Source organism: Pongo pygmaeus, chromosome 1 (genome assembly GCF_028885625.2).
Source record: "Pongo pygmaeus isolate AG05252 chromosome 1, NHGRI_mPonPyg2-v2.0_pri, whole genome shotgun sequence".
NCBI lineage: Eukaryota > Metazoa > Chordata > Mammalia > Primates > Hominidae > Pongo > Pongo pygmaeus.
The window spans coordinates 177,883,166-177,908,819 of record NC_072373.2 but is presented as its reverse complement, the minus strand read 5'-3'; the positions used below and the strand labels follow the sequence as shown (position 1 = coordinate 177,908,819).

At 41.4% G+C, this 25,654-nt stretch overlaps 1 protein-coding gene across 32 annotated transcripts in view; it reads right to left on the bottom strand.

Moving 5' to 3' along the window:
* Positions 1 to 21,018, bottom strand: part of TUT4 (terminal uridylyl transferase 4) — a 131,668-nt gene extending 110,650 nt beyond the window's left edge. For 25 of the 32 annotated variants that reach the window (XM_054487753.2, XM_054487730.2, XM_063655936.1 and 22 more), the window contains exon 1: positions 18,678 to 19,294. The gene's annotated coding sequence lies outside the window, so the exon portion shown is untranslated. Of the gene's footprint in view, positions 1 to 18,677 lie in introns of all 32 variants that reach the window. The other 7 variants (XM_063655918.1, XM_063655969.1, XM_054487762.2 and 4 more) reach the window with 2 other exon arrangements.
* Between the last annotated feature and the right edge of the window lie 4,636 nt (positions 21,019 to 25,654).

Here is a 25,654-nt window from a genome sequence, read left to right as displayed (position 1 = left end):
CACTTGGTATCAGTAAACCAGTTGAAAGTATAAGCCGCCTTCTCCAAACTGAACCTTATCAAAAATAAAATTATAAAAACTAAATAAAAATAAAATTATATTCTGGTCTCCATATGCTTCCTTTGTTTCACCCAATTTGTTGAAAATTCAGGAAAGCAAAAGGGGTGCTATTTATTGGACCCCCGTAAACTCCAACCAGAAGTAAATTTTATAAAACTGCATATTTGAAATGTCTTTATTGTATCTTCACACCTCATTTGGTTAGGTATAAAATTCTAGGTTAGGGCCAGGCACGGTGGTTCATGCCTGCAATCCCAGCATTTTGGTAGATTGAGGCGGGAGGATCATTTGAGTTCAAAAGTTCAAAGCCAGCTCAGCAACATGGCAAAACCCTGTCTCTACAAAAAAAAAAAACAAACAAACAAAAATCAGCCAAATGTGGTGGTGCATGCCTGTGGTCCCAGCTACTTGGGAGGCTGAGGTGGAAGAATCACTTGAGCCTGGGAGGTCAAGGCTGCAGTGAGCCGTGATGGCACCACTGAACCCCAGCCTGGGCGACAGTGCAACACCCCGTCCCAAAAAAATAAAATAAAATTCTAGGTTAGAAATTATTCATTCAAAATGTTTTCAATTATTTCTAGTTTCTGGGACTAGCAGTGAGAAAATTATGCCATTCTTATTCTTTACCTTTTTTACTGACCTGTTTTTTTCTCTAAGAAAACTTCTAGGATGATCTCTTTGCTTTGGTATTCTGAAATTTCCAAGCGATAAGCCTGCTGTAGATATTTCCTCATTCATCTTGTTGCATAGTCATCTTGTTGCCTAATCAGCTGGCTCTGTTCATCAGTAATTCACATCATTCACTTCTGTAAAATTTTTTTCTTCTATCTACTATAAATTCCTCCTTTTCATCTGTTCTGTTCTCTTTCTATTGCTCCTATTAATTAGACTTGGGCCTCCTAAATTGATTCTCCAATTTTCTTATCTTTTCTCTCCATTTTTCCACCTTTCTTTTTATTCTCCTTCCTAGGTCATTTCCTCAACTCTATCTTCCAACTATTCTATCATATTTTTTACTTCTAAGAACTCTCGCTCTCTAATTATTCCTTTTTACAGCACTCTGATCTTGTTTCACAGTTATAATGTCATATTTCTAAAGACCACTAATATTCAGAACACTAAAATTCTTTCTCAAACTTTTTTCTGCCCTCTGTATTTTTTGTTCTCTGGCATTTTGTGCCCTGGGCAATACTGTTTATTTTCTTCTCTACCAAGCATACCAACATATGCATAATAGGAGTCACAGAAAGAAGAAAGAGAAGGGTGTAGAAAAAATATTTGAAGAAACAATGGTCAGAAACTTCCCCAATCTGATGAAAGACACAAGTATATACCTCCACAAAGCTCAATAAACTTTAAGCAGCATAAACTCAAAGAAATCCACACTGAGACACAGGGTCAAACTGTCAAAACCAAAGAGAACTTTGAAAGGAGCAAGAGAGTTTAACTCATCAAACAAAACTTAACAGCTGATTGCCCATTTCTCACCATGGAAATGAGAAGGCAACGCAGTGACATATTTGAAGTCCTAAAAGAAAAAAGCTGTGAACTAAGAATTCTCTAGCCAGTAAAACCACCCTTCAAGAATGAAGGAGAAATTATATTTCCAGATAAACAAAAAGTGAGAAAGTTCATTCTGATGTACAAGTGCTAAAAGAAATTCTTAATGCTGAGATGAAAAGACACTAGACAATAACTCAAATCCATAACAAGAAATAAAGAACACTAGTAAAAATAACTACACAGGTAAATATAAACGCCAATCTTATTGTAATTTTGGTAACTCTTGGGTTTTTCCCTTTTACATGATTTAAAAGACAAATGCATAAAAATTCATTACAAACCTCTGTTAACAGGCACAAACTATATAAAGATGTAATCTGTGACAATAAAAATATAAAGGAGGAGAGAAAGATGAGTAGGAGCAGAGTATTTGCGTACTATTTAAACTAAGCTGTCATTATTCAAACTAGGTTGTTATAAATTTAAGATATTACATCGTTATCCCCAAGGCATCCACTAAGAAAGTAACACACACACACAAAATCAAAACAGGATTATAATTCTATAAAAAATCAACTAAATACATAAAAAGGCAGCATTAGAGGAACAAAAAGCATAAAAAACATATGGAAAAGAAAGCTAAATGGCAGAAGTAAATCCTTCCTTACCAGTAATTACTTTAAATGTAAATGAATTAAACTTTCCAATTAAAAAGAGAGATTGGCCAGGCATGGTGGCTCACGCCTGTAATCCCAGCACTTTGGGAGGCCGAGGTAGGTGGATTACCTGAGATCAAGAGTTCACAACCAGCCTGGAGAACTTGGTGAAACCCTGTCTCTACTAAAAATACAAAAAAATAAGGGGGCGTGGTGGTGGGTGCTTGTAATCCCAACTACTTGGGAGGCTGAGGCAGGAGAATCACTTGAACCCAGGAGGTGGAGGCTGCAGTGAGCCAAGACTGTGCCACTGCACTCCAGCCTGGGCAACAAGAGTGAAACTTTGTCTCGAAAAAGTAAAATTAAATTAAATTTTAAAAAATAGGCCGGGCGCGGTGGCTCACGCCTGTAATCCCAGCACTTTGGGAGGCCAAGGCGGGCGGATCACGAGGTCAGGAGATCGAGACCATCCTGGCTAACATGGTGAAACCCCGTCTCTACTAACAAAAAATTAGCTGGGCATGATGGCGTGCGCCCGTAGTCCCAGCTACTCGGGAGGCTGAAGCAGGAGAATCGCTTGAACCCAGGAGGCGGAGGTTGCAGTAAGCCGAGACTGTGCCACTGCACTCCAGCAGCCTGCGCAATAATAGTGAAACTCCATCCCAAAATAAATAAATAAATAAATAAAAATTAAAAAAAAAGAGATTGGCAAATTGGAAAACACAATCTATCATCTATCTACAAGATTCACTGTAGATACAAAGAGCAAAGGCGTTATAAGAAAAAATGAAAAAAGATACTCCAAGCAAAGAGTAACAGAGAGAGCTGAGGCTAAATTATTATCAGATAAAATAACACTTTAAGTCAAAAAAGGTTACAAAACACAAAGACAGATATTATATATTGATAAAAGGTTCAATCCAGCAAGGACATATAACAGTTATAAACATATGCACCTAACAACAGTGACCTAAAATATAGGAAACAAAAGTTAACACAATTGAAAAGAGAAATTGTTCTATAATCATACTTGGAGACTTCAATACCCCACTTTTCAATAATAGAACAACCAGACAGAAGATGAAAAAGGAAATAGAGGATTTGTGTAACACTATAAACTAATTTGACCGGCTGGGCACGGTGGCTCACGCCTGTAATCTCAGCACTTTGAGAGGCCAGGGTGGGTGGATCACCTGAGGTCAGGAGCTCAAGACCAGCCTGGCCAACATGGCAAAATCCCATCTCTACTAAAAATACAAAAATTAGCCAGGCATGGTGGCGTGTGCCTGTAATCCCAGCTACTCAGGAGGCTGAAGCAGGAAGATCGCTTGAACCGTGGAAGCAGTTTGCTGTGAGCCAAGATTGGGCCACTGCACTCCAGCCTGGGCAACCAGAGCGAAACTGTCTCAAAAATAAATAAATAAATAAACAAACTAACTAATTAGACTGGCTGGGCATGGCGGCTCATGCCTATAAGCTCAGCACTTTGGGAGACCAAAGTGGGCAGATCACTTGAGGTCAGGAGTTCAAGAAAAGCCTGGGCAACATAGTGAAACCCCGTCTCTACTAAAAATACAAAAATTAGCCAGGTGTGGTAGCCCACACCCATAGTCCCAGCTGCTTGGGAGGCTGAGGCACAAGAATCGCTTGAACCCAGGAGGTGGAGGTTGCAGTGAGCCAAGATTGCATCACTGCATGCCAACCTGAGCGAAAGAGACTCCATCTCAAAAAATAAAATAAAATAATTAGACCTAACAGATATATAAAGACTCTATCCAACATCAGCAGAATATACATTCTATCCACAAAGGGCATGTAACATGAAAGACAAATAAATGCTCTTGTTTTGGCAACTGAGAAAAAAAAAAGGGAGCTGGGTGGGGTGGTTCATGCCTGTAATCACAGCACTTTTGGAGGACAAGGTGGTAGGACTGCTTGAGTCCAGGAGTTTGAGACCAGTCTAGGCAACACAGGAGACTCCATCTCTACAAAATATAAAAAATTAGCCAGGCACCTGTAGTCCCAGTCTCAGGAGGCTGAAGTGGGAGGATCACTTGCACCTGGGAGGCAAAGGCTACAGTGAGCTGCAATCATACCACTGCGCTCCAGCCTAGGCAACAGAGCAAGACTCTGTCTAAAAAAAAAAAAAAAAAAAAAAAAAAAAAAGAAAGAAAAAGAAAAGGAAAGAAAAAAAAGAAAGAAAAAGGAAAAAGAAGATAAAAGAAATATGAATGATCAAAGAATCCTATCATATCTTTCCTTACTAAAGTTACTTCCCTGAATTAAACATTTATTCTAAAAATGATGATGCAGAAGGAAAGGGAAAGATAGTGCAATTCATATCTCCTTTTCCTTTCATTCCTGCCTTACTTATCATCAAGTTAAAGAGAGTGCTGAGGCCAGGTAAAGTGGCTTACACCTGTAATCCCAACACTTTAGGGCGCCAAGACAATTCTCCCACCTCAGCCTCCCAAAGTAATCCTGGAATTACAGGTGTGAGCCACCACTAGTTATACAATTTGTAGATCATTTGTACTGGGTTGCAAAGTTACAGAATCACTATTTCAATAGGGTAAGGAACACAACAGTAACCATGCTGATGAAGGGAAAGGATAAAGCCAAAAAGAGGCTTTACAGAGAAATTAGGGATAGATTAAAAAAAAACTAAAGAAACATTAAAAATACATATACGATAATTCAGAAAATTTTGGTTAGAAGAATCATTTTGAATCATATGAATAGGAGCTATCAAGGAAAGTAGAGGTGAATATCACTAGAAGACAGAAATTAAGGAAATAAAGTGTTAGCTACATTCAATGTTATGCTTCCAACTGCCCAATATGGATGTCAGGAATTACACCAAAGTATCAGTGAATATAAAGGGGTGACCTAGAGATTCCTAGATTGAAATGACAATGTCAGATAAGAAATATAGCCAGCAGGACACCAGTCTCACAAGAGAACGAAGAATAGACAGTAGGTAGTAAACTAGGGATATAATTTCCTGGCTTTGAGGAAACAGGTATGGGGGGAAAAGCAATGTTCAAGACATTACCCACATTAACAATGCCACAAGTTCCTACAAAAAGTCCTGGAGCTCTTACAAATTTTCAGTTTTAAAAAAAGATGGCAGGGCAGGGGGCGGTGGCTCACACCTATAATCACAGCACTCTGGGAGGCCGAGGCGGCCTGAAATGCTCAGGACCTCAGAGGTCCTGAGGTCAGAGTTTGAGACTAGCCTGACCCACATGGTGAAACCCTGTCTCTACCAAAAATACAAAAATTAGCTGGGAGTGGTGGCTCACGTCTATAATCCCAGCTACTCAGGAGGCTGAGGCAGAAGAATCACTTGAACCAGGAGGCGGGGGTTGCAGTGAGTCAAGACCATGCCATTGCACTTCGGCCTGGGTGACAAGAGCAAGACTCCATCTTAAAAAAACAAAAAAACAAACAGGCCAGGCACAGAACTACAGGCTCACACCTGTAATCCCAGCACTTTGGGAGGCCAAGGCAGGCAGATCACAAGGTCAAGAGATCGAGACCATCCTGGCTAACATGGTGAAACCCCGTCTCTACTAAAAATACAAAAAAATTAGCTGGGCGTGGTGGCGGGCGCCTGTGTTACCAGCTACTCAGGAGGCTGAGGCAGGAGAATGGTGTGAACCCGGGAGGCAGAGATTGCAGTGAGCCAAGATCATGCCACTGTACTCCAGCCTGGGCGACAGAGTGAGACTCTGTCTCAAAAAAAAAAAAAAAAAAAGACCGGACGCGGTGGCTCATGCCTGTAATCCCAGCACTTTGGGAGGCCAAGGCGGGCAGATCACCTGAGGTCAGGAGTTTGAGATCAGCCTGGGCAACACAATGAAACCCCATCTCTACTAAAAAGACAAAAAAATTGCAGGGTGTGGTGGCATGCACCTGTAGTCTGACTTCTCAGGAGGCAGAGGCAGAAGAATCACTTGAACCCGGGAGGTAGAGATTGCAGTGACCTAAAATCGCACCACTGCAATCCAGCCTGGGCGAAAGAGCAAGACTCTGACTCAAAAAAAAAAAGAAAAAAAGACAAACACTACCCGTCTAGCATGCCCATTCACTTATCCTTACACATCTGTGAAGTTACTATAATTATAGTCTTGCAGTATTTCCATTTTATACATTAATGAGGCACCCTGTTTATGACTTGCCTAAGATAACACAAATGGGACTGGTATATGACTACAAGAAACATGACTCCCAAGTTTTGGTCCAAGTTTATGTACTAGAGTATGTCTCTGAGCCTAACTCAGTAATTCTCAAACTTTTTGGTCTCAGAATACCTTTATACTCTTAAAATACTGAGGATCCAAAGAACCTCTGTCTTTGTGTGTTATATCTATTGATACATGCATCATTAGATTATTAAAACTGAGAAATTTTTCAAATACAAGAATACACTGGCCAGACGCAGTGGCTCACGCCTGTAATCTCAGCACTTTAGTAGGCCGAGGCAGGCAGATCACCCAAGGCCAGGAGTTAGGGACCAGCCTGCCCAACATGGTAAAACGCTGTCTCTACTAAAAATACAAAAATTAGCTGGGCATGGTGGTGTACGCCTGTAATCTCAACTACTAGGGTGACTGAGGCATAAGAATTGCCTGAACCCGGGAGGAGGCAGAGGTTGCAGTGAGCCGAGATCATGCCACTGCACTCCAGCCTGGGCCACAGAGCGAGACTCTGTCTTTAAAAAAAAAAGAAGAAGTAAAACTTCTACATCAGGCTGGGCACAGGGGCTCACGCCTGTAATCCTAGCACTTTGGGAGGCCAAGGCAGCGGATTACCTGAGGTCAGGAGTTCGAGACTAGCCTGGCCAGCGTGGTGAAACCCCATCTCTACTAAAAATACAAAAATTAGCTGGGCATGGTGGCAGGCGCCAGTAATCCCAGATACTTGAGAGGCTGAGGCAGGAGAATCGCTTGAACCCAGGAGGCAGAGGTTGCAGTGAGCCAAGATCGCACCATTGCGCTCCAGCCTGGGTGACAGAGCAAGACTCCGTCTCAAAAAAAAAAAAAAAAAAAAAAGAAACTCCTACATCATATCACATTTAAAAAAAAAAAAAACAAACTCAAAATGGATCAAAGACCTAAATGTAGAAGCTAAAAGTGTAAAACTGTTAGAAGAAAACATAGGAGTAAATCTTCATAATCTTGGATCAACAATGATTTTTTAGGTATGACACTCAAAGCAGAGAAAACTAAAGAAAAAAGATAAATGGGACTTCATCAAATTTAAAACTTTTGTATTTCAATGAGCACACTCAAGAAAATGAAAAAACAGCAAGACAACTCCTCAAAAAATTAAACATAGAATGATCCAACCATTCCAATTCTAAGTATATACCCAAATAACCAAAAGCAGAAACAGGTATTTGAACATCAACGTTCAAAGAAGCATTATTCACGATAGCCAAAATGTGAAGGCAACCCAAGTATCCACCAACAGATGAATGGATAAACAAAATGTGGGACATATATATAATGAACTACTACTCTGCCTTAAAAAGGTAGACAATTCTGACACATGCTATGACATGGATGAACTTTGAAGACATTATGCTATGTGAAAGAAGCCAGTCACAACAAATATTATATGAGTCTACTGATACACAGTACCTACAGCAGTCAAAAATCATAGAAATAAAGTAGAATGGTGGTTGCTAGAGGTTAGGAAGCAAGGGAAATGAGAATTTATTGTTTGACGGGTACAGAGTTTCAGCTTGGGAAAATGGAAATGTTCTGGAAATGGATGGTGGTGATAGTTGCACAATAATGTAAATAAATTTAATGTCACTGAATGTATGCTTAGCTACTTGGGAGGCTGAGGCTTAAAATGAAAATAGTATAAACATTCATGCAAAAATCCACAACAGAATACTAGCAAACTGAAATCAGCAGCACAGTTAAAGAATTATACACCACGACCAAATGGGATTTATTCCTGGAATGCAAGGATGGTTCAACATATGAAAACAGATCAATGTAACATACATTAACCAAACAAAACAAAAAACCACATGATCATCTCAATTGATGCAGACAAAGAATGTGACAAAATTCAATACCCTTTCATGATAAAAACACTCAACAATCTAGGAATAGAAAGAAACTACTTCAATATAATAAAAGCTATCTAAGGAAAACCTACAGTAGACATCATACTCAATGATAAAAATGAAAACCTTTTCCTCTAACATCAAGACAAGGGAAAGATGCCTGTTTTCACCATTTCTTTTTATTTATTTATTTATTCATTTTTTTTTTTGAGGCAGAGTTTTGCTCTTGTTGCCCAGGCTGGAGTGCAATGGTGCGATCTCGGCTCACCACAAACTCCGCCTCCCAGGTTCAAGCGATTCTCCTGCCTCAGCCTCCCAAGAAGCTGGGATTACAGGCCACTGTGCCCAGCTAATTTTGTATTTTTAGTAGAGACAGGGTTTCTCCATGTTGGTCAGGCTGGTCTCGAACTCCTGACCTCAGGTGATCCACCCACCTCAGCCTCCCAAAGTGCTGGGATTACAGGCGTGAGCCACCATGCCCGGCCTGTGTTCACCATTTCTACTCAACATAGTACTGGAAGTTCTAGCCAATGCCATTAGGCAAAAGAAACAAAATGCATCTCAATTGGAAAAGAAGAAGTAAAATTATCTCAGTTTGCAAATAATATGATTTTATATGTAGAAAACCCTAAAGATTATACACACACACACACACACACACAACTAAAAAATGAATTCAGCAAAGTAGCAGGATACAAAGTCAACACACGAAAAACCAGCTGCATTTCTAAACACAATAAATAATCTAAAGGGAAATTTTAAAAATTCCATTTACAATACCATCAAAAAGAATAAAGTACTAAGGAATTACATAACCAAAGAAGTGAAAGATATGTACAATGAAAACTATAAAACATTGCTGAAATTTAGAAACACATTCTATTTTCACAGACCAAAAGACTTAATTTTTTTTTTTTTTTTTTTTGAGATGGAGTCTTGCTCTCCCTCCCAGACTGGAGTGCAATGGTGCAATCTCAGCTCACTGCAACCTCCACCTCCCAGGTTCAAGCGATTCTCCTGCCTCAGCCTCCTGAGTAGCTGGGATTACAGGTACCTGCCACTGGGCCCAGGCAATTTTTGTATTTTTAGTAGGGACAGGGTTTCACCATGTTGGCCAGGCTGGTCTTGAACTCCTGACCTCAGGTAATCCACCCACCTCGGCCTCCCAAAGTGCTGGGATTACAGGCATGAGCCACCATGCCTGGCCTTACTGTTGTTAAAATGTCCACACTACCCAAAGCAATCCAAACATCTAATGCAATCCCTATCAAAATTCCAATGACACTTTTTGCAGAAACACCAAAATCAATCCTAAAATTCACATGGAATCCCAAGAGACCCCAAATAGCCAGAAGTCTTGACAAAGAAAAACAAAAGTGGAGGACTCATACTTCCTAGTTGCAAAACTTACTACAAAGCTACAGTAATCAGGCCAGGCACGGTGGCTCATGCCTGTAATCCCAGCACTTTGGGAGGCTGAGGCAGGCAGATCACAAGGTTAGGAGATGAGACCATCCTGGCTAACATGGTGAAACCCCGTCTCTACTAAAAATACAAAAACTTAGCCGGGTGTGGTGGTGGGCGCCTGTAGTCCCAGGCTACTCGGGAGGCTGAGGCAGGAGAATGGCGTGAACCTGGGAGGCGGAGCTTGCAGTGAGCTGAGATCGTGCCACTGCACTCCAGCCTGGGCGACAGAGTGAGACTCTGTCTCAAAAAAAAAAAAAAAAGCTACAGTAATCAAAATAGTATGGTATTAGTATAAATACATACAGACAAACCAATGGAATCAAACAGACCAGAAATAAACCCTCACATATGTGGTCAAATAATTTTTAACAAGGATGACAAAGCCATTCAATAGGGAAAGGACAGTCTTTTCAGCAAATGGTGCTGAGAAAACTGGTAATCCACCTGCAAAAGATTGAATTTTGATCATAAACAAAAATTAACTCAAAATGGATCAAAGACCTAAGAAACCTAAACTTGTAACTATAAAACCATAACTAAGAAACATAAAACTATAAAGCTGTTAGATGAAAACAGAAGGGAAAAGCTTCATGACATTGGAGTTGGCAATTATTTGTTGAGTATGACACCAAAGGCACGGGCAACAAAAGAAAAAATGGACAAACTAGACTGGCTGAAAATTTAAAACTTTTGTTAATCAAAAGACACTATCAACTGAGTAAAATGGTGGCCAGGCTAGGCATGGTGGCTCACACCTATAATCTCAGCACTCTGGGAGGCCCAGCCAGGAGGATCACTTGAGGTCAGGAGTTCAAGGCCAGCCTATGCAACATAGTGAGACCTTGTCTCTACAAAAATCTTAAAATTCGAGTGTCGTGGTGACATGTGCCTGTAGACCCAGCTATTCCAAAGGCTGAGGTGGGATGATCTCTTGAGCCCAGTGAGGTCAAGGCTGCACTGAGCCATGATTGCGCCACTGCACCCCAGCCTAGGGGACAGAGTGAGACCTTGTCCCAAAAAAAAAAAAAAAAAAAAAAAAAAAAACACCAGAAAAGAAACAGAATAAAGGCCAGGCACGGTGGCTCATGCCTATAATCCTTGTACTTTGGGAGGCCGAAGTGAGTGGAACATTTGAGATCAGGAGTTCAAGATCAGCCTGGCCAACATGGTGAAATTCCGTCTCTACTAAAAACACAAAATTTAGCTGGGCAGTAGTGGCAAGTGTCTGTAATCCCAGCTACTCAGGAGAATGAGGTAGGAGAATTGCTTGAGCCTGGGAGCTGGAGGTTGTGGTGAGCCAAGATTGCACCATTGCTCTATAGTCTGGGTGACAGAGAGTAAGACTGTGTCTCAAAAAGAAAAAGGTAACCCCACAGAACAAAATGGAAGAAAATATTTATAAATCATGTATCTGATAAGGGACTAATATCCAGAATATATAGCAACTCCAAAAAATGAACAAAAAACAACCTGATTCGAAAATGGGCAAAGGGCTGGCATAGACATTTCTCCAAAGAAGAGATACAGATGGCCACAAGCATGTGAAAAGATGCTGAATATCACTAATCATTAGGGAAATGCAAATCAAAACTCCAATGAGATACCAACTCACAACCCACAGGATAGGACTACTATTAAATAAATAGAAAATAGCAAGTGTTGGCAAGGCTGTGGAAATATTAGAACCTTTGTGCACTGTTGGTAGGAACGTAAAATGGTACAGCCACTATGGAAAACAATATAGCAGTTCCTCAAAAAATTAAAAATATACTCAATGATGCTAAGGTGTCAAAAATAATAATAATAATAGGCCAGGCGCGATGGCTCATGCCTGTAATCCCAGCAGTTTGGGAGGCCGAGGCAGGCAGATCACTTGAGCTCAGGAGTTTGAGACCAGCCTGAGCAATATGGTGAAACTGCATCTCTACAAAAATACAAAAAAAAAAAAAAATTAGCGAGGTGTGGTCGCAAGTGCCCACAGTCCCAGCTACTCAAGAGGCTGAGGTGGGAGGATGGCTTGATCCCAGGAGGCAGAGGTTGCAGTGAGCCAAGACCATGCCACTGCACTCCAGCTTGGGAGACAGAGCCAGATCTTGTCTCATAAATAAATAAATAGAAGAAGAAGAATAAAATTACCATATGATCCAATAATTTCACTTCTGGGTATATACCAAAAAAACTGAAAGCAGGCTAAGAGATACTGTACACTCATGTTCACAGCAGCATCATTCACAATAGCTAAAACATGGAAATAACCCAAGTGTCTACTCACAGACAAAGGGATAAGCAAAATGTGGTATATCCATACAATGGAATGTTATTCAGCCTTAAAAAAGAAGGAAATTCTGCAATATGCCACATGAATGAACCTTGAGAGGACACTATGCTAAGTGAAATAAGCCACAAGACAAATACTGTATGATTCAATTTATATGAGGTATTTAGAGTAGTCAAAATCGTAAAGACAGAATAGTGGTTGTCAGGGGTGAGAGAAGAAGGGAACGGGAAATTATCATTTAATGGGTATAGAGTTTCAGTTTTATAAGATGAAAAGGGTTATAGGGATGGATGGTGATGATGGCTGCACAACATTATGAATGTATTTAATACCACTGAATGATACACTTAAAAATCATTAAGATGATATGTTGTGTTATGTATATTTTACTGCAATTTTTAAAAGTTGGAAACAAGGTTAAATGGTTAATTTTGTTATGTACATTTTATCACAATTTTTAGAATCTTTTTTAAGGTGAATAGACACTCCACAAAATCAGACAGCATTTTTGTAAATAATATATCTAAAAAGGGTCTAGGCGGGGCAAGATGGCTCACACCTGTAATCCTGGCACTTTGGGAGGCTGAGGAAGGAGGATCATTTGAGGCCAGGAGTTTGAGACCAGCCTAGACAACATAATGAGACCCTGTCTCTACAAAAATAAATAAATCAATCAAAAAAATTAGCTGGGCATGGTGGCATGCACCTGTAGTCCTAGCTACTCAAGAGGCTAAGGCAGGAGGATCGCTTGAGGCCCAGGAGGTAGAGGCCAGAAGGCAGAGGCTGCAGTGAGCCGTGTTCACGCCACTGCACTTCAGCCTTGGTGATAGAGCAAGACTGTCTCAAAAAAAAAAAAAGTGGGGGCATCTAGTATCCAGAATATATTGAGTTCTTAAAACTCAACAATTTTTAAAAATGGGTAAAGGATTTGAATAGGTATCTTTCCAAAGGAGACAGACAAATGCACAATAGGCACATGAAGAGATGCTCAACATCTTATTAATCATTAGGGAAATGCAAATCAAACCCACAATGAGGTAGTGAGATAGTGGGTGCAGTGTCACCCACTAGATGATAGTGAGGATGTAGAGAAATTGGAACCTTCCATACATTGCCACTGAGTATGTAAAATGGTACAACTTTGGAAAACAGTTTGGCAGTTCCTCATAAAGTTAATCATAAGTTTATCAAAACACCCAGCAATTACAATCTGGATATATACCGAAGAGAAATGAAAATGTACATCCACACAAAAACTTTTAACGATGTTCACAGCAGCACTATTCCTTATGGGCAAAAAGTAGAAATAACCCAAATGTCCATCAAATGATGAATGGTTAAACAAAACGTGGTATCTCCATAGAAGGTAATACTATTCAGCCAGAAAAAAGCTAAAACATGCTACACTATGGCCAACCTTGAAAACATTAAGTTCAGTGAAAGAAGCCAGGCACAAAAAGCCACATACTATAATTCCTTGTATATGTAATGTCCATAATTTCTAGAGACATAGCTTAGTGCTTGCCAAAGGCTTGGAGGAGGAAGGAATGGGGAGTGATTGTTAATGGGAACTGGGTTTCATTACGGGATAAAAACATTCCAAAATTAAATAGTGATGGTTATACAACCTAATAAATATACTAAAAGCCACTGAATTGTATCTTTTAAAAGTGTGAATTTTATGGTATTGTAAATTATATCTCAAAGAAAAAAGGGGAAAAAATACACTATTACACATTACATTAGCCATCAAAGCAATAAAGTCTTCACATGTCACTCCAGACCAGAGAATAAGGGAAAAGTCAAATTGTGTCTTAATATTACCATGAAAACAGTTTGACTCAGAGACACCCCTCTCCAAAAGGTCCCCAAACATAGTTTGAATACCACTGGCCTAAACTAATACTCAGCACATGACTAGCACTTAATGAACACTTAATGACTGGTCAATTAAATTATTTAAACTATAGTGTTAGTTAAATATTTAATTTAATAATTATATTATTAAACTACACACTGACAAAATACAATCAGGTTTAGTTATTCTTTATAATTCATACTTTGCATACTTGCAAAATATTTTTGACAACCTATGTGACTACAGAATTTAACACTCTCTGAACACAAAATTTTGACACCCTAAGCTTGAAGGTACAACACAGTATGGTGGCAAAGAGCTGTGACTCTAGACTCAGACACTTTGAGTTCAAATCCTGACTGCAGCAAACTAGCTATGAGATATTGTCCAAGGTACTCAACCCTTCTACATGGACTTTCCCCATCTGTAAATGAGGATAATATAAAAAGGGTTGTTTTGAAGACTAAGTTAACACTTCAAAGATCTTGAGAAAGAAATTAGCTCGCAGTAACTATGCAATAAGTTATCTATTATCATTGTAAATCAAATACCCACTTAAAGCAATCAGATTGTTGTGTGGTTAACAAACATACCTATTTCTTTTTAAAAGTACAAGATGCCGTATGCAAAGATTAGGACTTTGCCCATCTATAGTGGTGAACATCAAACTTGCATGAATAGCATCTCCCTTCTTCCAGCCCATGCTCTTCAATGCCTTAGCTATTGTTTTCTAGAGCTAAACTAGAAAATAGTCAACTAATCCAAGCCAACAAGTGAAAAAACTTCCTAAGTTGTATAACAAGGTGATTTCCCCCAGAGGTGTTTTCATCTCAAAAGACTTTTCCAAAAAATTAAAAGTTCTTGGACAGTAAGATTTGGATCACAGAATCCTCAAGATAAAAGTCTAGAATACAGGGAGAGGAGAGAAGAGTGGTATGGAAAAGAAGGCTTGCCTGTCCACTAAAAACGGGCAAACTCTGTTAGCAACGAAGCCAAGGAGAAAGAAATACAAAACTAGGAGTCAGAAAACATAGTTCTAATGACAGCTCAACCACTCTCTCACTTGGTGATCTCACAAGATAAAAATTCAAACACCTTAATACAACATAAATGGTCCCTCACAATTTGCTACTTCCAATCATTTATCTCACCATTCTATCCATATCAATTCCTACCACACTGAATTTCTCACTCTCCCTCACTCCCCAAGGCTCATTACAATTTATCATCTTTGCATGTTATTCCCTAGGTCTGGAATGACCTCCAACCTCCAGGCCATCTTCCTCTCCACCTAGCAAACTCCTACTCACCCACCCTTCAAGAGCTAGTTTCTTCCCTCTCAACTCCCACAATCTAGTGTGTTGTAATTTACTGTATTATATGTAGACTGATACAAATGCAAATGTTTGATGAAATGAATGTTTAAATGAATGAATGAATGAACAACCTTAGGCAGTTTCCCATTCTAAATAATTGAGAAAATAATACACCTGAAAAGCAACATCACATATACATTATACTAGGAAGAGAGATCTGCTTTGAAATCTAATTATATGATCTTCAACAAATCACTAACCTCTGTGAGTCAAAGATTCCTCGCCTATAAACAGGTTTCAAAGGGTTGTTACACTGAACAAATGAAAAAAAAATGCATAAACAGTGTCTAGCACAGTGCCTGGAACAAAACAGGCACTCTAAAAAATTTTGGTTCCCTTCTCTCTCCCTCAACTCATAATTATAGATATCCAAAGAGATGATTTGACATAAAAATAATTTGAACATAAGACACCACACAAATCTCTCACTTAAGGGGGAAAAATCCTCACATTAATCTTTGCATTTATATACCCTTTCTTCTCTTTGGGTCTGTAAGAAATACTCTGGAGGAAAAGTCGGAACCTGCTTTTTCAGAGTGTGTGGTTTATTTGAATACAGTCTGTACATAATAAAATAAACATTTAAAAAAGGAAAGAAAAATACTCTGCAGAAATGATGGTTTTTAAATATTTCCCCCAAATTATGTAATTATTTAGGATTCTAGAATTAAAACAATTCAGTTAGTACCATGTAAACAACTCTAATTGCTCTAAGATTAATAAGAAAAAGTCTACACATCCTGTTTTAAACCATGGTGTCCCTTTCCTTTGTCTTTTTTAGGTCTTTCTAGAATTGTTCTTTTTTAGAACATATTTCTATCCTACAGCAGTGGCTTTAACTGAATTTAACATTTTTTAATCAATTCAAGTATTTGCAATTTATTTGAAAAAGGAACACAACTCATCAACTCATTGAGTTCTGTTTTGTCAAACAAAATGTTCTGGCATCAACATTAACAGGGAAGTATTGCTTTTTTTTTTTTTTTTTAAGACAGGGTCTTACTCTGTCGCCCAGGCTGGAGTACAGTGGCGCAATTGTGCCTCACTGCAACCTTGAACTCTGGGCTCAGGCAAACCTCCCACTTCAGCTTCTGGGACTACAGACGCACACCACCACGCCCAGCTAATTTGTTTTATTTTTTGGCAGTGACAAAGTCTCACTATGCTGCCCAGACTGATATCAAACTCCTACGCTCAAGCAATCCTCTCGCCTCCACTTCCCAAAGTGCTGAGATTACAGGCGTGAGCCACCTGGCCAGGCCCTACAGGTAAGTGTTGGTTATTTTGTTTCTCTGAAACTAGAAACTTTCTACAGTGAATAAATTCAAACACCTTTCTTGACCAACAGATCCTGATTTGACATTCTGTAGAGAACACAACATAATTAATGGTACTTATTTTTATGTCAAGGTTAACTTTGAGATAAAAAAAACAATTCTAATTACTTACTCTAAAATGAATCTGCTGAGAGCTAATAAAAATTCTCTTTAAACAGTTCTTTGTTAATCAGAGAAATTTACAATTATACATTTTGATTCTAAAAGGTCTAAAATTAAAATGTAGACACTGTACTGTTCTAGCTCCAGCGACTAAAAATAAATGCAATTTTAGGTGTCACTTAGAATTCATAAAATTGAACTTATATGCACGACAATATTTGTTAATTTATCTGTACTAACAACTTGGCCTATGACAATGAAAATACTTTAAATTTCTTTTCCGTATTTAAATGTTTGCTGGATTTAAAACATCAAATGTCATTAACTTTCACTTCCATTTCTGAATTATTTTAAGAAAACTTCATTTTTCATTTTCCATACTAGCCAAGTGAAAAACTGCAAGCAGCAGGAAAATTTACCTAAGAGTTTTAAAAGTAAGTTTCTTTTGTTTATATTAAATATAAATATTTTTAAAGCATAAAACGACTTAAAATTCTTATCTTCCCCAAAGTATATGGTTTCTAAGAAGCACTCTTTAAAAATTTGTTTATAAAAGCAACATAGCACACTAGACACTAATGAGTTATCTTAAGCACAGCTTTTTAAGAGAATCAATATTTCATCATTTTACAAGTTGTGACTAATCAGTACTACGATGCAGTGTAGTGACATACATGAGTTCTGAGCCTAAAGAAAATTTCAGCGCGCGCGCGCACGCACACACACACACACACACACACACACACAGTCGGCTTTTCTTTTTAAACCATCCCACAATTCAACACCTCTGTGTGGCATTCTCTCTAAATTATCATATCCGGCTGGGATTATCCAATTTTATTAGCTAACAGTTCTCATTACTTTAAAAACAGAAACAGGATATGTTCTGTTTCATCAAGTGCTACAAACATTTCGCTGCTGTAAGACTGGAGGGAAAAAATCTTTGGAAATAAAAGGTAATCTGATCCACTCGAGCTAATTACTAAACGCATGCCAACAATACACAATTCGAATTGCATTTCTGGACACAATTTAAGATCACGATAGGGCAGGTCAAATGTGTAAGGCACTACTTCTATCAAAATGAAGAAGCAGATATACGGAATCTAAGATCTCACGCAAAATTCATCTAAGACTTCGTAATCTTCTGAAAAGAAAATGTGTAATCAACGTTAATACAACAGTAATTCATCCCATTCAAGTACGACTAGAAATCCCGCTGATGTGCTGCTTTCAGGTCTAAACATCTCATTCTTTCGCAATTCAGATACCAACAGGAGTTTGAAACCCTTCGCAGAGGTGTGCAACACACTAGGAGAGCGCTATCTGTTTACAAATACGAATCTCAGTTACCCACGTCAAAACCGCACCACCTTTCGACTGGGGGGCGGGGGAGAGAGAAGGCGGGCGAGAAAGAAACAAAATCCACACAGACACCTCTGCCTTCTCCCTACAAAGACGAGCCCGGGGAAACATTCAGTATGTATTATATGAGTGTATACATTTATATACATTATGTAGTCACCTATGTCGAAGCAAGGGTGAAAGAAAAAGGTACACATGACAGGGAATCCTAACTGGACCCAAGAGAAATGTTCAAACCAATCCCGTTAACTCAAAATCCGCCCCGCTGGTCTACAACAGGTTTCGGTCCCGGACCGGGAGCCCCCGCCACAGTGTGGAGTTCGTCCCCAAAGCGCCCCAATGCCCTCCTCAGGCCGCCCAGGCCGCCGTCCCTACCTCCCTTATCTCAGCCTTCCCCTGGGACACCCGAAGCCCGTTCCAGGAAAGAAAGAAGTGTCAGGCCCCAAGGGGGCGGCTGAGACGCTCTCAGGCCAGGCCCCCGACACCTGCGAAGCGCTGCACCTGGGGAGGGCGAATCGGGGGCCGCCCGGCCTTCCCGAGCACACCCCCTCGGTACCCGGCGCTGCCCCGCGACCGGAACCTCGTACCTGCGAGGCCCGCGAGCTACAGGCGCGCGCGACGCCTCCTCATCTCAGTGGCTCCCGCTCTCCCTCCGCCTCCTGCTGCCGCCGCCGTCGCCGCTGCCGCCGCTGGAGGCCGGGACACGACGAGCTCAGGACTCCACCGCCATGTCCGCCGCGCCGCGAACTGCATTGTGGGGGGGAAGGGATGGGGAGGGGGAGGAGGAGGGACAGGGAGAGGGAGAGAAAGAGGAGGACCCGCTGAGGGGAGGGGGCGAGGGAGAGCGGTAGCCGGGGGAGAGGGGGAGGGGAGAGGACAGAGCCTGTAATGGGGTCCCGGCCCGGGAGAGGAGGAGCTACGCGCAGAGGAAAGGGTTCAGGGGTGCCCCCTCCCTTCGTTCGGGGGGCCCCACAGGCACCGTTTACACCGGGGCGGGGGAGGGGGAAACAGCACTGGGGGGAGGGGTCTCGTGGTGGCCGCGAAGAAACAATGGGGAGAAGGCCGAGGTAGGAGGATCGCGCACTCACACCCACGCGGAGGGAAGAGAGCGCGCGAGAGACACTCGTTAGCTCGCGAGGAGGGGGCGGGCCGCTGGCAGAGGAGAGGAGGGAGCCACCCGGGGCTCGCGGGCAGGGGCGGGGCCACCGAGCTGAGGTCGCGAGGTCCCGCAGCCCGCCTGGGCGCCGCGGGGGAGCCGCGCTGATTCGCCCGCTTGCCGGAGTGGGTGGGGGTGGCGGGCACCGCAGTGCTGTCCCAGTCTGGTTCCTGGTCTCTGCCGAGGCCCCCGAGCTGGAAGCCGAGCCCGAGAGCCGACTCGGCGCCTCGCTCCCAAGGCTGCTCCCCCTGGGGAGGAAGGCCGGCCTGGAATGGGTACACTCTGGCCTGGCACTCGGACTGGGCCCGGCCCGAGCCTCGGCGGACCCTCGGAAGCCCGAGCGGGCTTCGGAGCAACGGCAGGGAGCGGGACAGAGGAAGCCGCCAGGGTCGACCCCCACCCACTCACCACGGCCTCCAGCCCACCGCAGCTGGACCTTTTTTCCTTTGAAAAGGCAATCAGTTCAGGAATGAAGGAGCTCAAAGAGAAATCTCTGGAGCACTCCATCTCCCACCCCCAAAAGAGGTTTTAGAAATCATTTCTTTAGCTGCAAGCGGGCATAAAACCAACTACCATCAATGGGCCCCCTCATCCCCTTGCTTTTAACGTATTACATTCCTCTACATAATTATTTAAAGTCAGGGGCAGAACGGACTTAAGGTTTTGTTAGTTTTGTTTTTTGTATTTTTTTTTTAAGACCCCAGCCTCAGAGATTATTTAGCCAGCCTCTGACCTCAAAGCTGGACAAAGCACACAGCCTCTGTGCTCCGTGCCCAGTCCTTCGAGTTTGACACATGCTAGGCAGGGAAAAGGTATGAAAAGAGTGGACGTAGAGGTGAAGGGAAGATGTTAAATCTTAAGTATTTACAAGATAGTGCCTTATAAATTTTCTTATAATGTGACTCAGGCTGAGACTGGTTAGAGGTTACAGAGGGACGCTCCACTTCACGATAGCCCTGTGAGGTACGTACTGTTGCTCCCATTTACGGATGAAAAAACTAGGGTTCAGAGTTAGTGCATTTTACCCCAATCTAGCTGATGCTACAAGGCCCAGGTATAATGGATAGAGGACTGGATTTCAAGTCAAAAGAGCCCTACCTGGTTTTGGCGTTTATCAACATGATGCCTTTGAGCAAATGTACCCTCTTGAATTTCCTCATCTGCAAATTCTTAATCCGTATCCCTGCTTCGCTTGACTAGCCTGGAAACAAAGAAAAAATCCCTACTTCACCAGGCTGAAAGCCTAAAGCCTATAGAGACACTAAGAAGATACCGACATGCCCTTCAATTCAGTGATATCAGTGTCCTTTGAACAAGTTCAATTGAGTAAACATTTTCCTAATTACTTAAGAGCAAAGCGTTGTTAGGTGCCTAGGGAAACAAAGACAAATCATTGATTCCTGTCTCCAGAAAGTTCACCATTGAGTAAGCAGGTGAGCTACAATAAAAGCAACAGGTCTTACTAACAAAGGGCTGGGCAAATCCAGAGGAGAGTGTGATAAATTGCACTTTGGTGAGACTTCAGTGGAAGAACTAGAAGCTGGACCTTGAAGATTTGTCTGCTGTGTGCCAGACAGATGTCTGTGATTCAGAGGACAGCATTGAGTCTGGAGTGTGCAGAAGATAATGAGTCTGGAAAAGAAAACTGGGACCAGCCTGAAAATTTCAGTGCCTCTCTGCCCTTATCCCCTCCAGATAACTCTCTTCTACTACCTTGCTTATTCCTCAAGACCCAGCTCAACGTCTACCTTCTTTATTAAATCTTCCTGATTACCATCCCTCCTTTGCACTCCACTGAATGTGATCCCTCTATTCTCTGAATTCCGTAACCCCAATAGATTGTACACTTCAGCACAGATACTTACAAGGTATTCCTTCTGATACCTACATAGTTGTCGAATTGAAAATTTTGGCAGCTATAATTTTGTTTATCATCACAGCTAGAGGAAGTATGGTTCTGACACAAAGAATAAGGAAATTTAAGGAGTATAAGGTTTAATTCATGCCCAGAGTCATACAGTAAGTCACAGGCTGGACTAGAATACCAGCCGTGTATTCTTTCCATTGAACCACAGGTTTTTGAGATATAAAATGGTAAATGTCTGGTTTCTATGTAAAAATACTCTGAGGACTTACACTTTCAAGGGAAATCTCATGATTGTGGTTAAGCCTCCAGTCTGGAAGTTCTGAAAACTTAGTTTCATCCAAACCCAGGTGAAAATAACTTGCAGTAAAAATCTTATTTCATTGTATCTCATGAGGAATATAATTACTCAGTGGATCAATATTCATATTCTGTTGTCTTCCTAGGTGAATAAGAAAACTTAGTAAAAAACTAATAATATTGAATGAAAAGGTGACTTGGTAAGTAAAATTATAACAAGAAAGGTGCCTAGTCCCAGCACTTTGGGAGGCCGAGGTGGGCAGATCACTTGAGGTCAGGAGTTCAAGATCAGCCTGGCCAACATGGTGAAACCCCATCTCTATTAAAAATACAAAAATTAGCTAGGCATGGTGGTGGGTGCCTGTAATCCCAGCTACTCGACTCGGGAGGTTGAGGCAGGAGAATCGCTTGAACCCGGGAGGCAGAGGTTGCAGTGAGCCAAGATGCCTCTGCACTCCAGCCTGGGTGACAGAACAGGACTCCATTTCAAGAAAAAAGAAAGGTGCCTAAGTCTGTTCAAACCAAGTTTTGCTGTTTGATCATAAAGGGCCCTGTATGCCATTGGAAAAAAAAGCAGGCTTTATATTGTAGTTATTGGGGAATCACTGATCACTTGTAAGCAGAGATAAATACAATCAGACCTGCTAAGCTGTTTCTCTGAGCCCCATTTTTTTTTCCTGTGTACTTGATTTCTCCAAGGAGAGAGACTATAGGCCCTGGGTGATAATGATCTCTGGTGAAAAACAGTGCATCACCCCCATGATGTGGTCCTAACCAAGTCTCTTTTACCTTTGTATTTTCAGCACCCAGCATAATCCTGACACATATAGAAAGCACTCAGAACTTGCTTGTTGACACTCTAAGTTGTCTATAAAGCATAAGATATGGTCAGTGTTTAAAATTTTTGTGATTCTTGCAAAGATCATGACAATACCAAATCTCTTAAGGTGTGTGCTCACCTCAAGATAGTGTAACGGATTTACTTCTCTGTCTGTTTGCATTCTTAAAAGTCAATGAGATGAAAATGTGTAAAAGTGCCTATTTCATAGTAAATGTTCCACACAAATGAATTCCCTTTCTTCTTAAAATTTAGTTTCTTCTCATGTGCCCCATTTGGATTTCATGTGCCCTTAGACTCACACTAGCACATGTGGGTACTTGCTACCTGTTGATTCCATTTCATCTGTCCTGAGGATTCTATGTGTGGAATTTTAAACTACAGCCACACCCTGTAGCTTACTTCATTGAAACGTTAGAAACAGTCAGTTTTTCTTAAGGTGGCATTTTTTTAAGTGAATAAGATTTTAGAATTTAAAAGGACATTCTAAAGTTAGAGATATCAAGAACATATATACATGGCAGAAGATGATGCTATAAAGTTAGACTAGGACCGCATCATTTTTAAAAAAGCAAGTTTTTATTCTGAAGTTAATGGGCAATCACGGAACATCTGTAAACAAGGAGAGAGATGTTCAGACTTGCCTTATACAGCAGGTGTTCATCTGACTTCTGTTTGTACATTCGTAGCTATAGAGAGCTCATTCCTTACCAAATCTGCCTATTCTAGGAAATAGAAGTACTTCCTCAACAGAGCTGAACTTTTCCTTCTGTGATACATATTTGTTGGTAATCCTGACCTTAGGAATAACATCAGCCTTCTTTATACATAAAAACGAGGGAGCCAGGCATGATGGCTCACACCTGTAATCCCAGCAATTTGGGAGGCTGAGGCAAGAGGATCAAGGCCAGGAGCTTGAGACCAGCCTGGGCAACACGGTGAGACCCCATCTTAAAAAAAATAAAATTTGGCTGGGCACCATGGCTCACACCTGTAATCACAGCACTTTGGGAGGCCAGAGCAGTTGGATCACTTGGCAATCAGGAGTTTGAGACCAGCCTGGCAAACATGGTTAAAGTTCCATCTCTACTAAAAAATACAGAAGTTAGCTGGGCATAGCACACGGCTGTAGTCCCAGCTACTCGGGAGGCTGAGACAGGAGAATCACTTGAACCCAGGAGGTGGAGTTTGCAGTGGTCCGAGATCATTCCACTGCCCTCCAGCCTGGATGACAGAGGGAGACTCTGTCTCAAAAAATAAATTAATTAAATTAAATTAAAAATTTAACCAGGAATGGTGGTGCATGTTTGTAGTCCTAGCTACTTGAGAGACTGAGTTGGGAGAATCACTTGAGCCCAGGGGGAGGATGCTTCAGTGAGTTATGAATGTGCCTCTGCACTCCAGGCTGGGTGACAGAGTGAGACCCTGATTCTTAAATGTAAAAAGAAAGAAAAGGGTATGAACCAGATGAACTAGGGCAGGAAAGGAGTCTAAAAATCTATAATTCTTTTTTATTTTATTTTATTTTTTTGAGACGGAATCTCGCTCTGTTGCCTAGGCTGGAGTGCAGTGGCATGATCTCGGCTCACTGCAACCTCCGCCTCCCGGGTTCAAGTGGTTCTCCTGCCTCAGTCTCCCGAGTAGCTGGGACTACAGGCGCACGCCACCACGCCCAGCTAATTTTTGTATTTTTAGTAGAGACAGGGTTTCACCATGTTGGCCAGGCTGGTCTCAAACTCTTGACCTTAGATGATCTGCCCACCTCAGCCTCCCAAAGTGCTGGGCTTACAGGTATAAGCCACTCCACCCGGCCAATTCTTTTTTATTTTTTTTGAGACAGGGTCTCACTCTGTCACCCAAGCTGGAGTGCAGTGGGATGATCACAGTTTATTACACCCTTGACCTCCTGGGCTCAAGCCATCCTCCTACCTCAGCCCCCTGAGTAGCTGGGACTACAGGCACGCACCACCATGCCCGGCTAATTTTTTATTTTTTTGTAGAGGTGGGGGGTCTCACCACGTTGCCCAGGCTGGTCTCAAACCCCTGGGCTCAAGTGATCCTTCAGCCACAGCCTCCCAAAGTGCTGGGATTACAGGCATAAGCCACCACACCTGGCTCTAAATATCTGTAATTCTGACATGAACTTCCTTTAAGTCAGCTAATTCACCTCCCTCGAAGTCAAATCTCTCTCCTTTTTCTCTGAAACAAAAATGAGATCCAACTCCCTTCTAAACAATCTCCCTCTGACCAATTCTAATGTATTAGAACAGTCTGCACTCTGATGCACCTTTGTGCCCTATAAATGTAATGCCCTCTCTCCGGAAATAAATCCTCACATATATGGTCAAATGATTTTCAGCAAGGATGCCAAGACCATTCAATGGATAAGAGACAGTCTTTTCAGTAAATGGTGCTGGGAGAATGGAATACCCAGATGTAAAAGAATGAACTTGGGCCCTGACCTTAGACAATATACAGAAATTAACTCAAATGGATCATAAGACCTAAAACTATAAAACTCTTAGAATAAAACATAGGGCAAGAGCTTCACAACATTGGATTTGGCAATGATTTCTTGGATATGACACCAAAGGCACAGGCAACAAAAGAAAAACTGTATGAAAATGTAAAACATTTGTTTGTCAAAAGACACTATCAGAACTGGGGGCACTGGCATACACCTGTAGTCACCGGTACTCAAGACGCTGAGGTGAGAGGATGGCTTGAGTCCAGGAATCAGACTGGGCAACAGAGCAAGAGTCAGGAAGGGAGAGAAGGGAAAGAAGTAAAGAAAAAGCAAAGATATGATCAACAGAGTAAAAAGGCAACCCGCAGGATGGGAGAAAATGTTTGTAACTCAGCAACCAATATTTGAATCAATTGAAAAATGTGTAAATAACTTGAACAGATATTTCTCCAAAGAAGATATATCATCACTAATCATAAAGGAAACGTAAGTCAAAACTACAATGAGATCCCACTTCACACCCATTAGGATGGCTATTAAAACAAAAAGTTGAAGACCAGCCTGGGCAAGATAGGGAGACCCCATCTCTACCAAAATACAGAAAATAACAAGAGTTGTTATGAATGTGGAGAAATTGGAACCTTTGTACACTCATGGTGGAAATGTAAAATGATACAGTCACTGTGGAAAACAGTATAGTGGTTCCTCTAAAAATTAAAAATAGAATTACCAGCTGGGTGTGGTGGCTCACACCTGTAATCCCAGCGTTTTGGGAGGATGAAACAGGCAGGCAGATCACTTGAGGTCAGGAGTTTGAGACCAGCCTGGCCAACATGGTGAAACCCTGTCTCTACTAATAATACAAAAATTAGCCAGGTGTGTGGCACGCAACTGTAGTCCCAGCTACTTGGGAGGCTGGGGCACGAGAATCACTTGAAC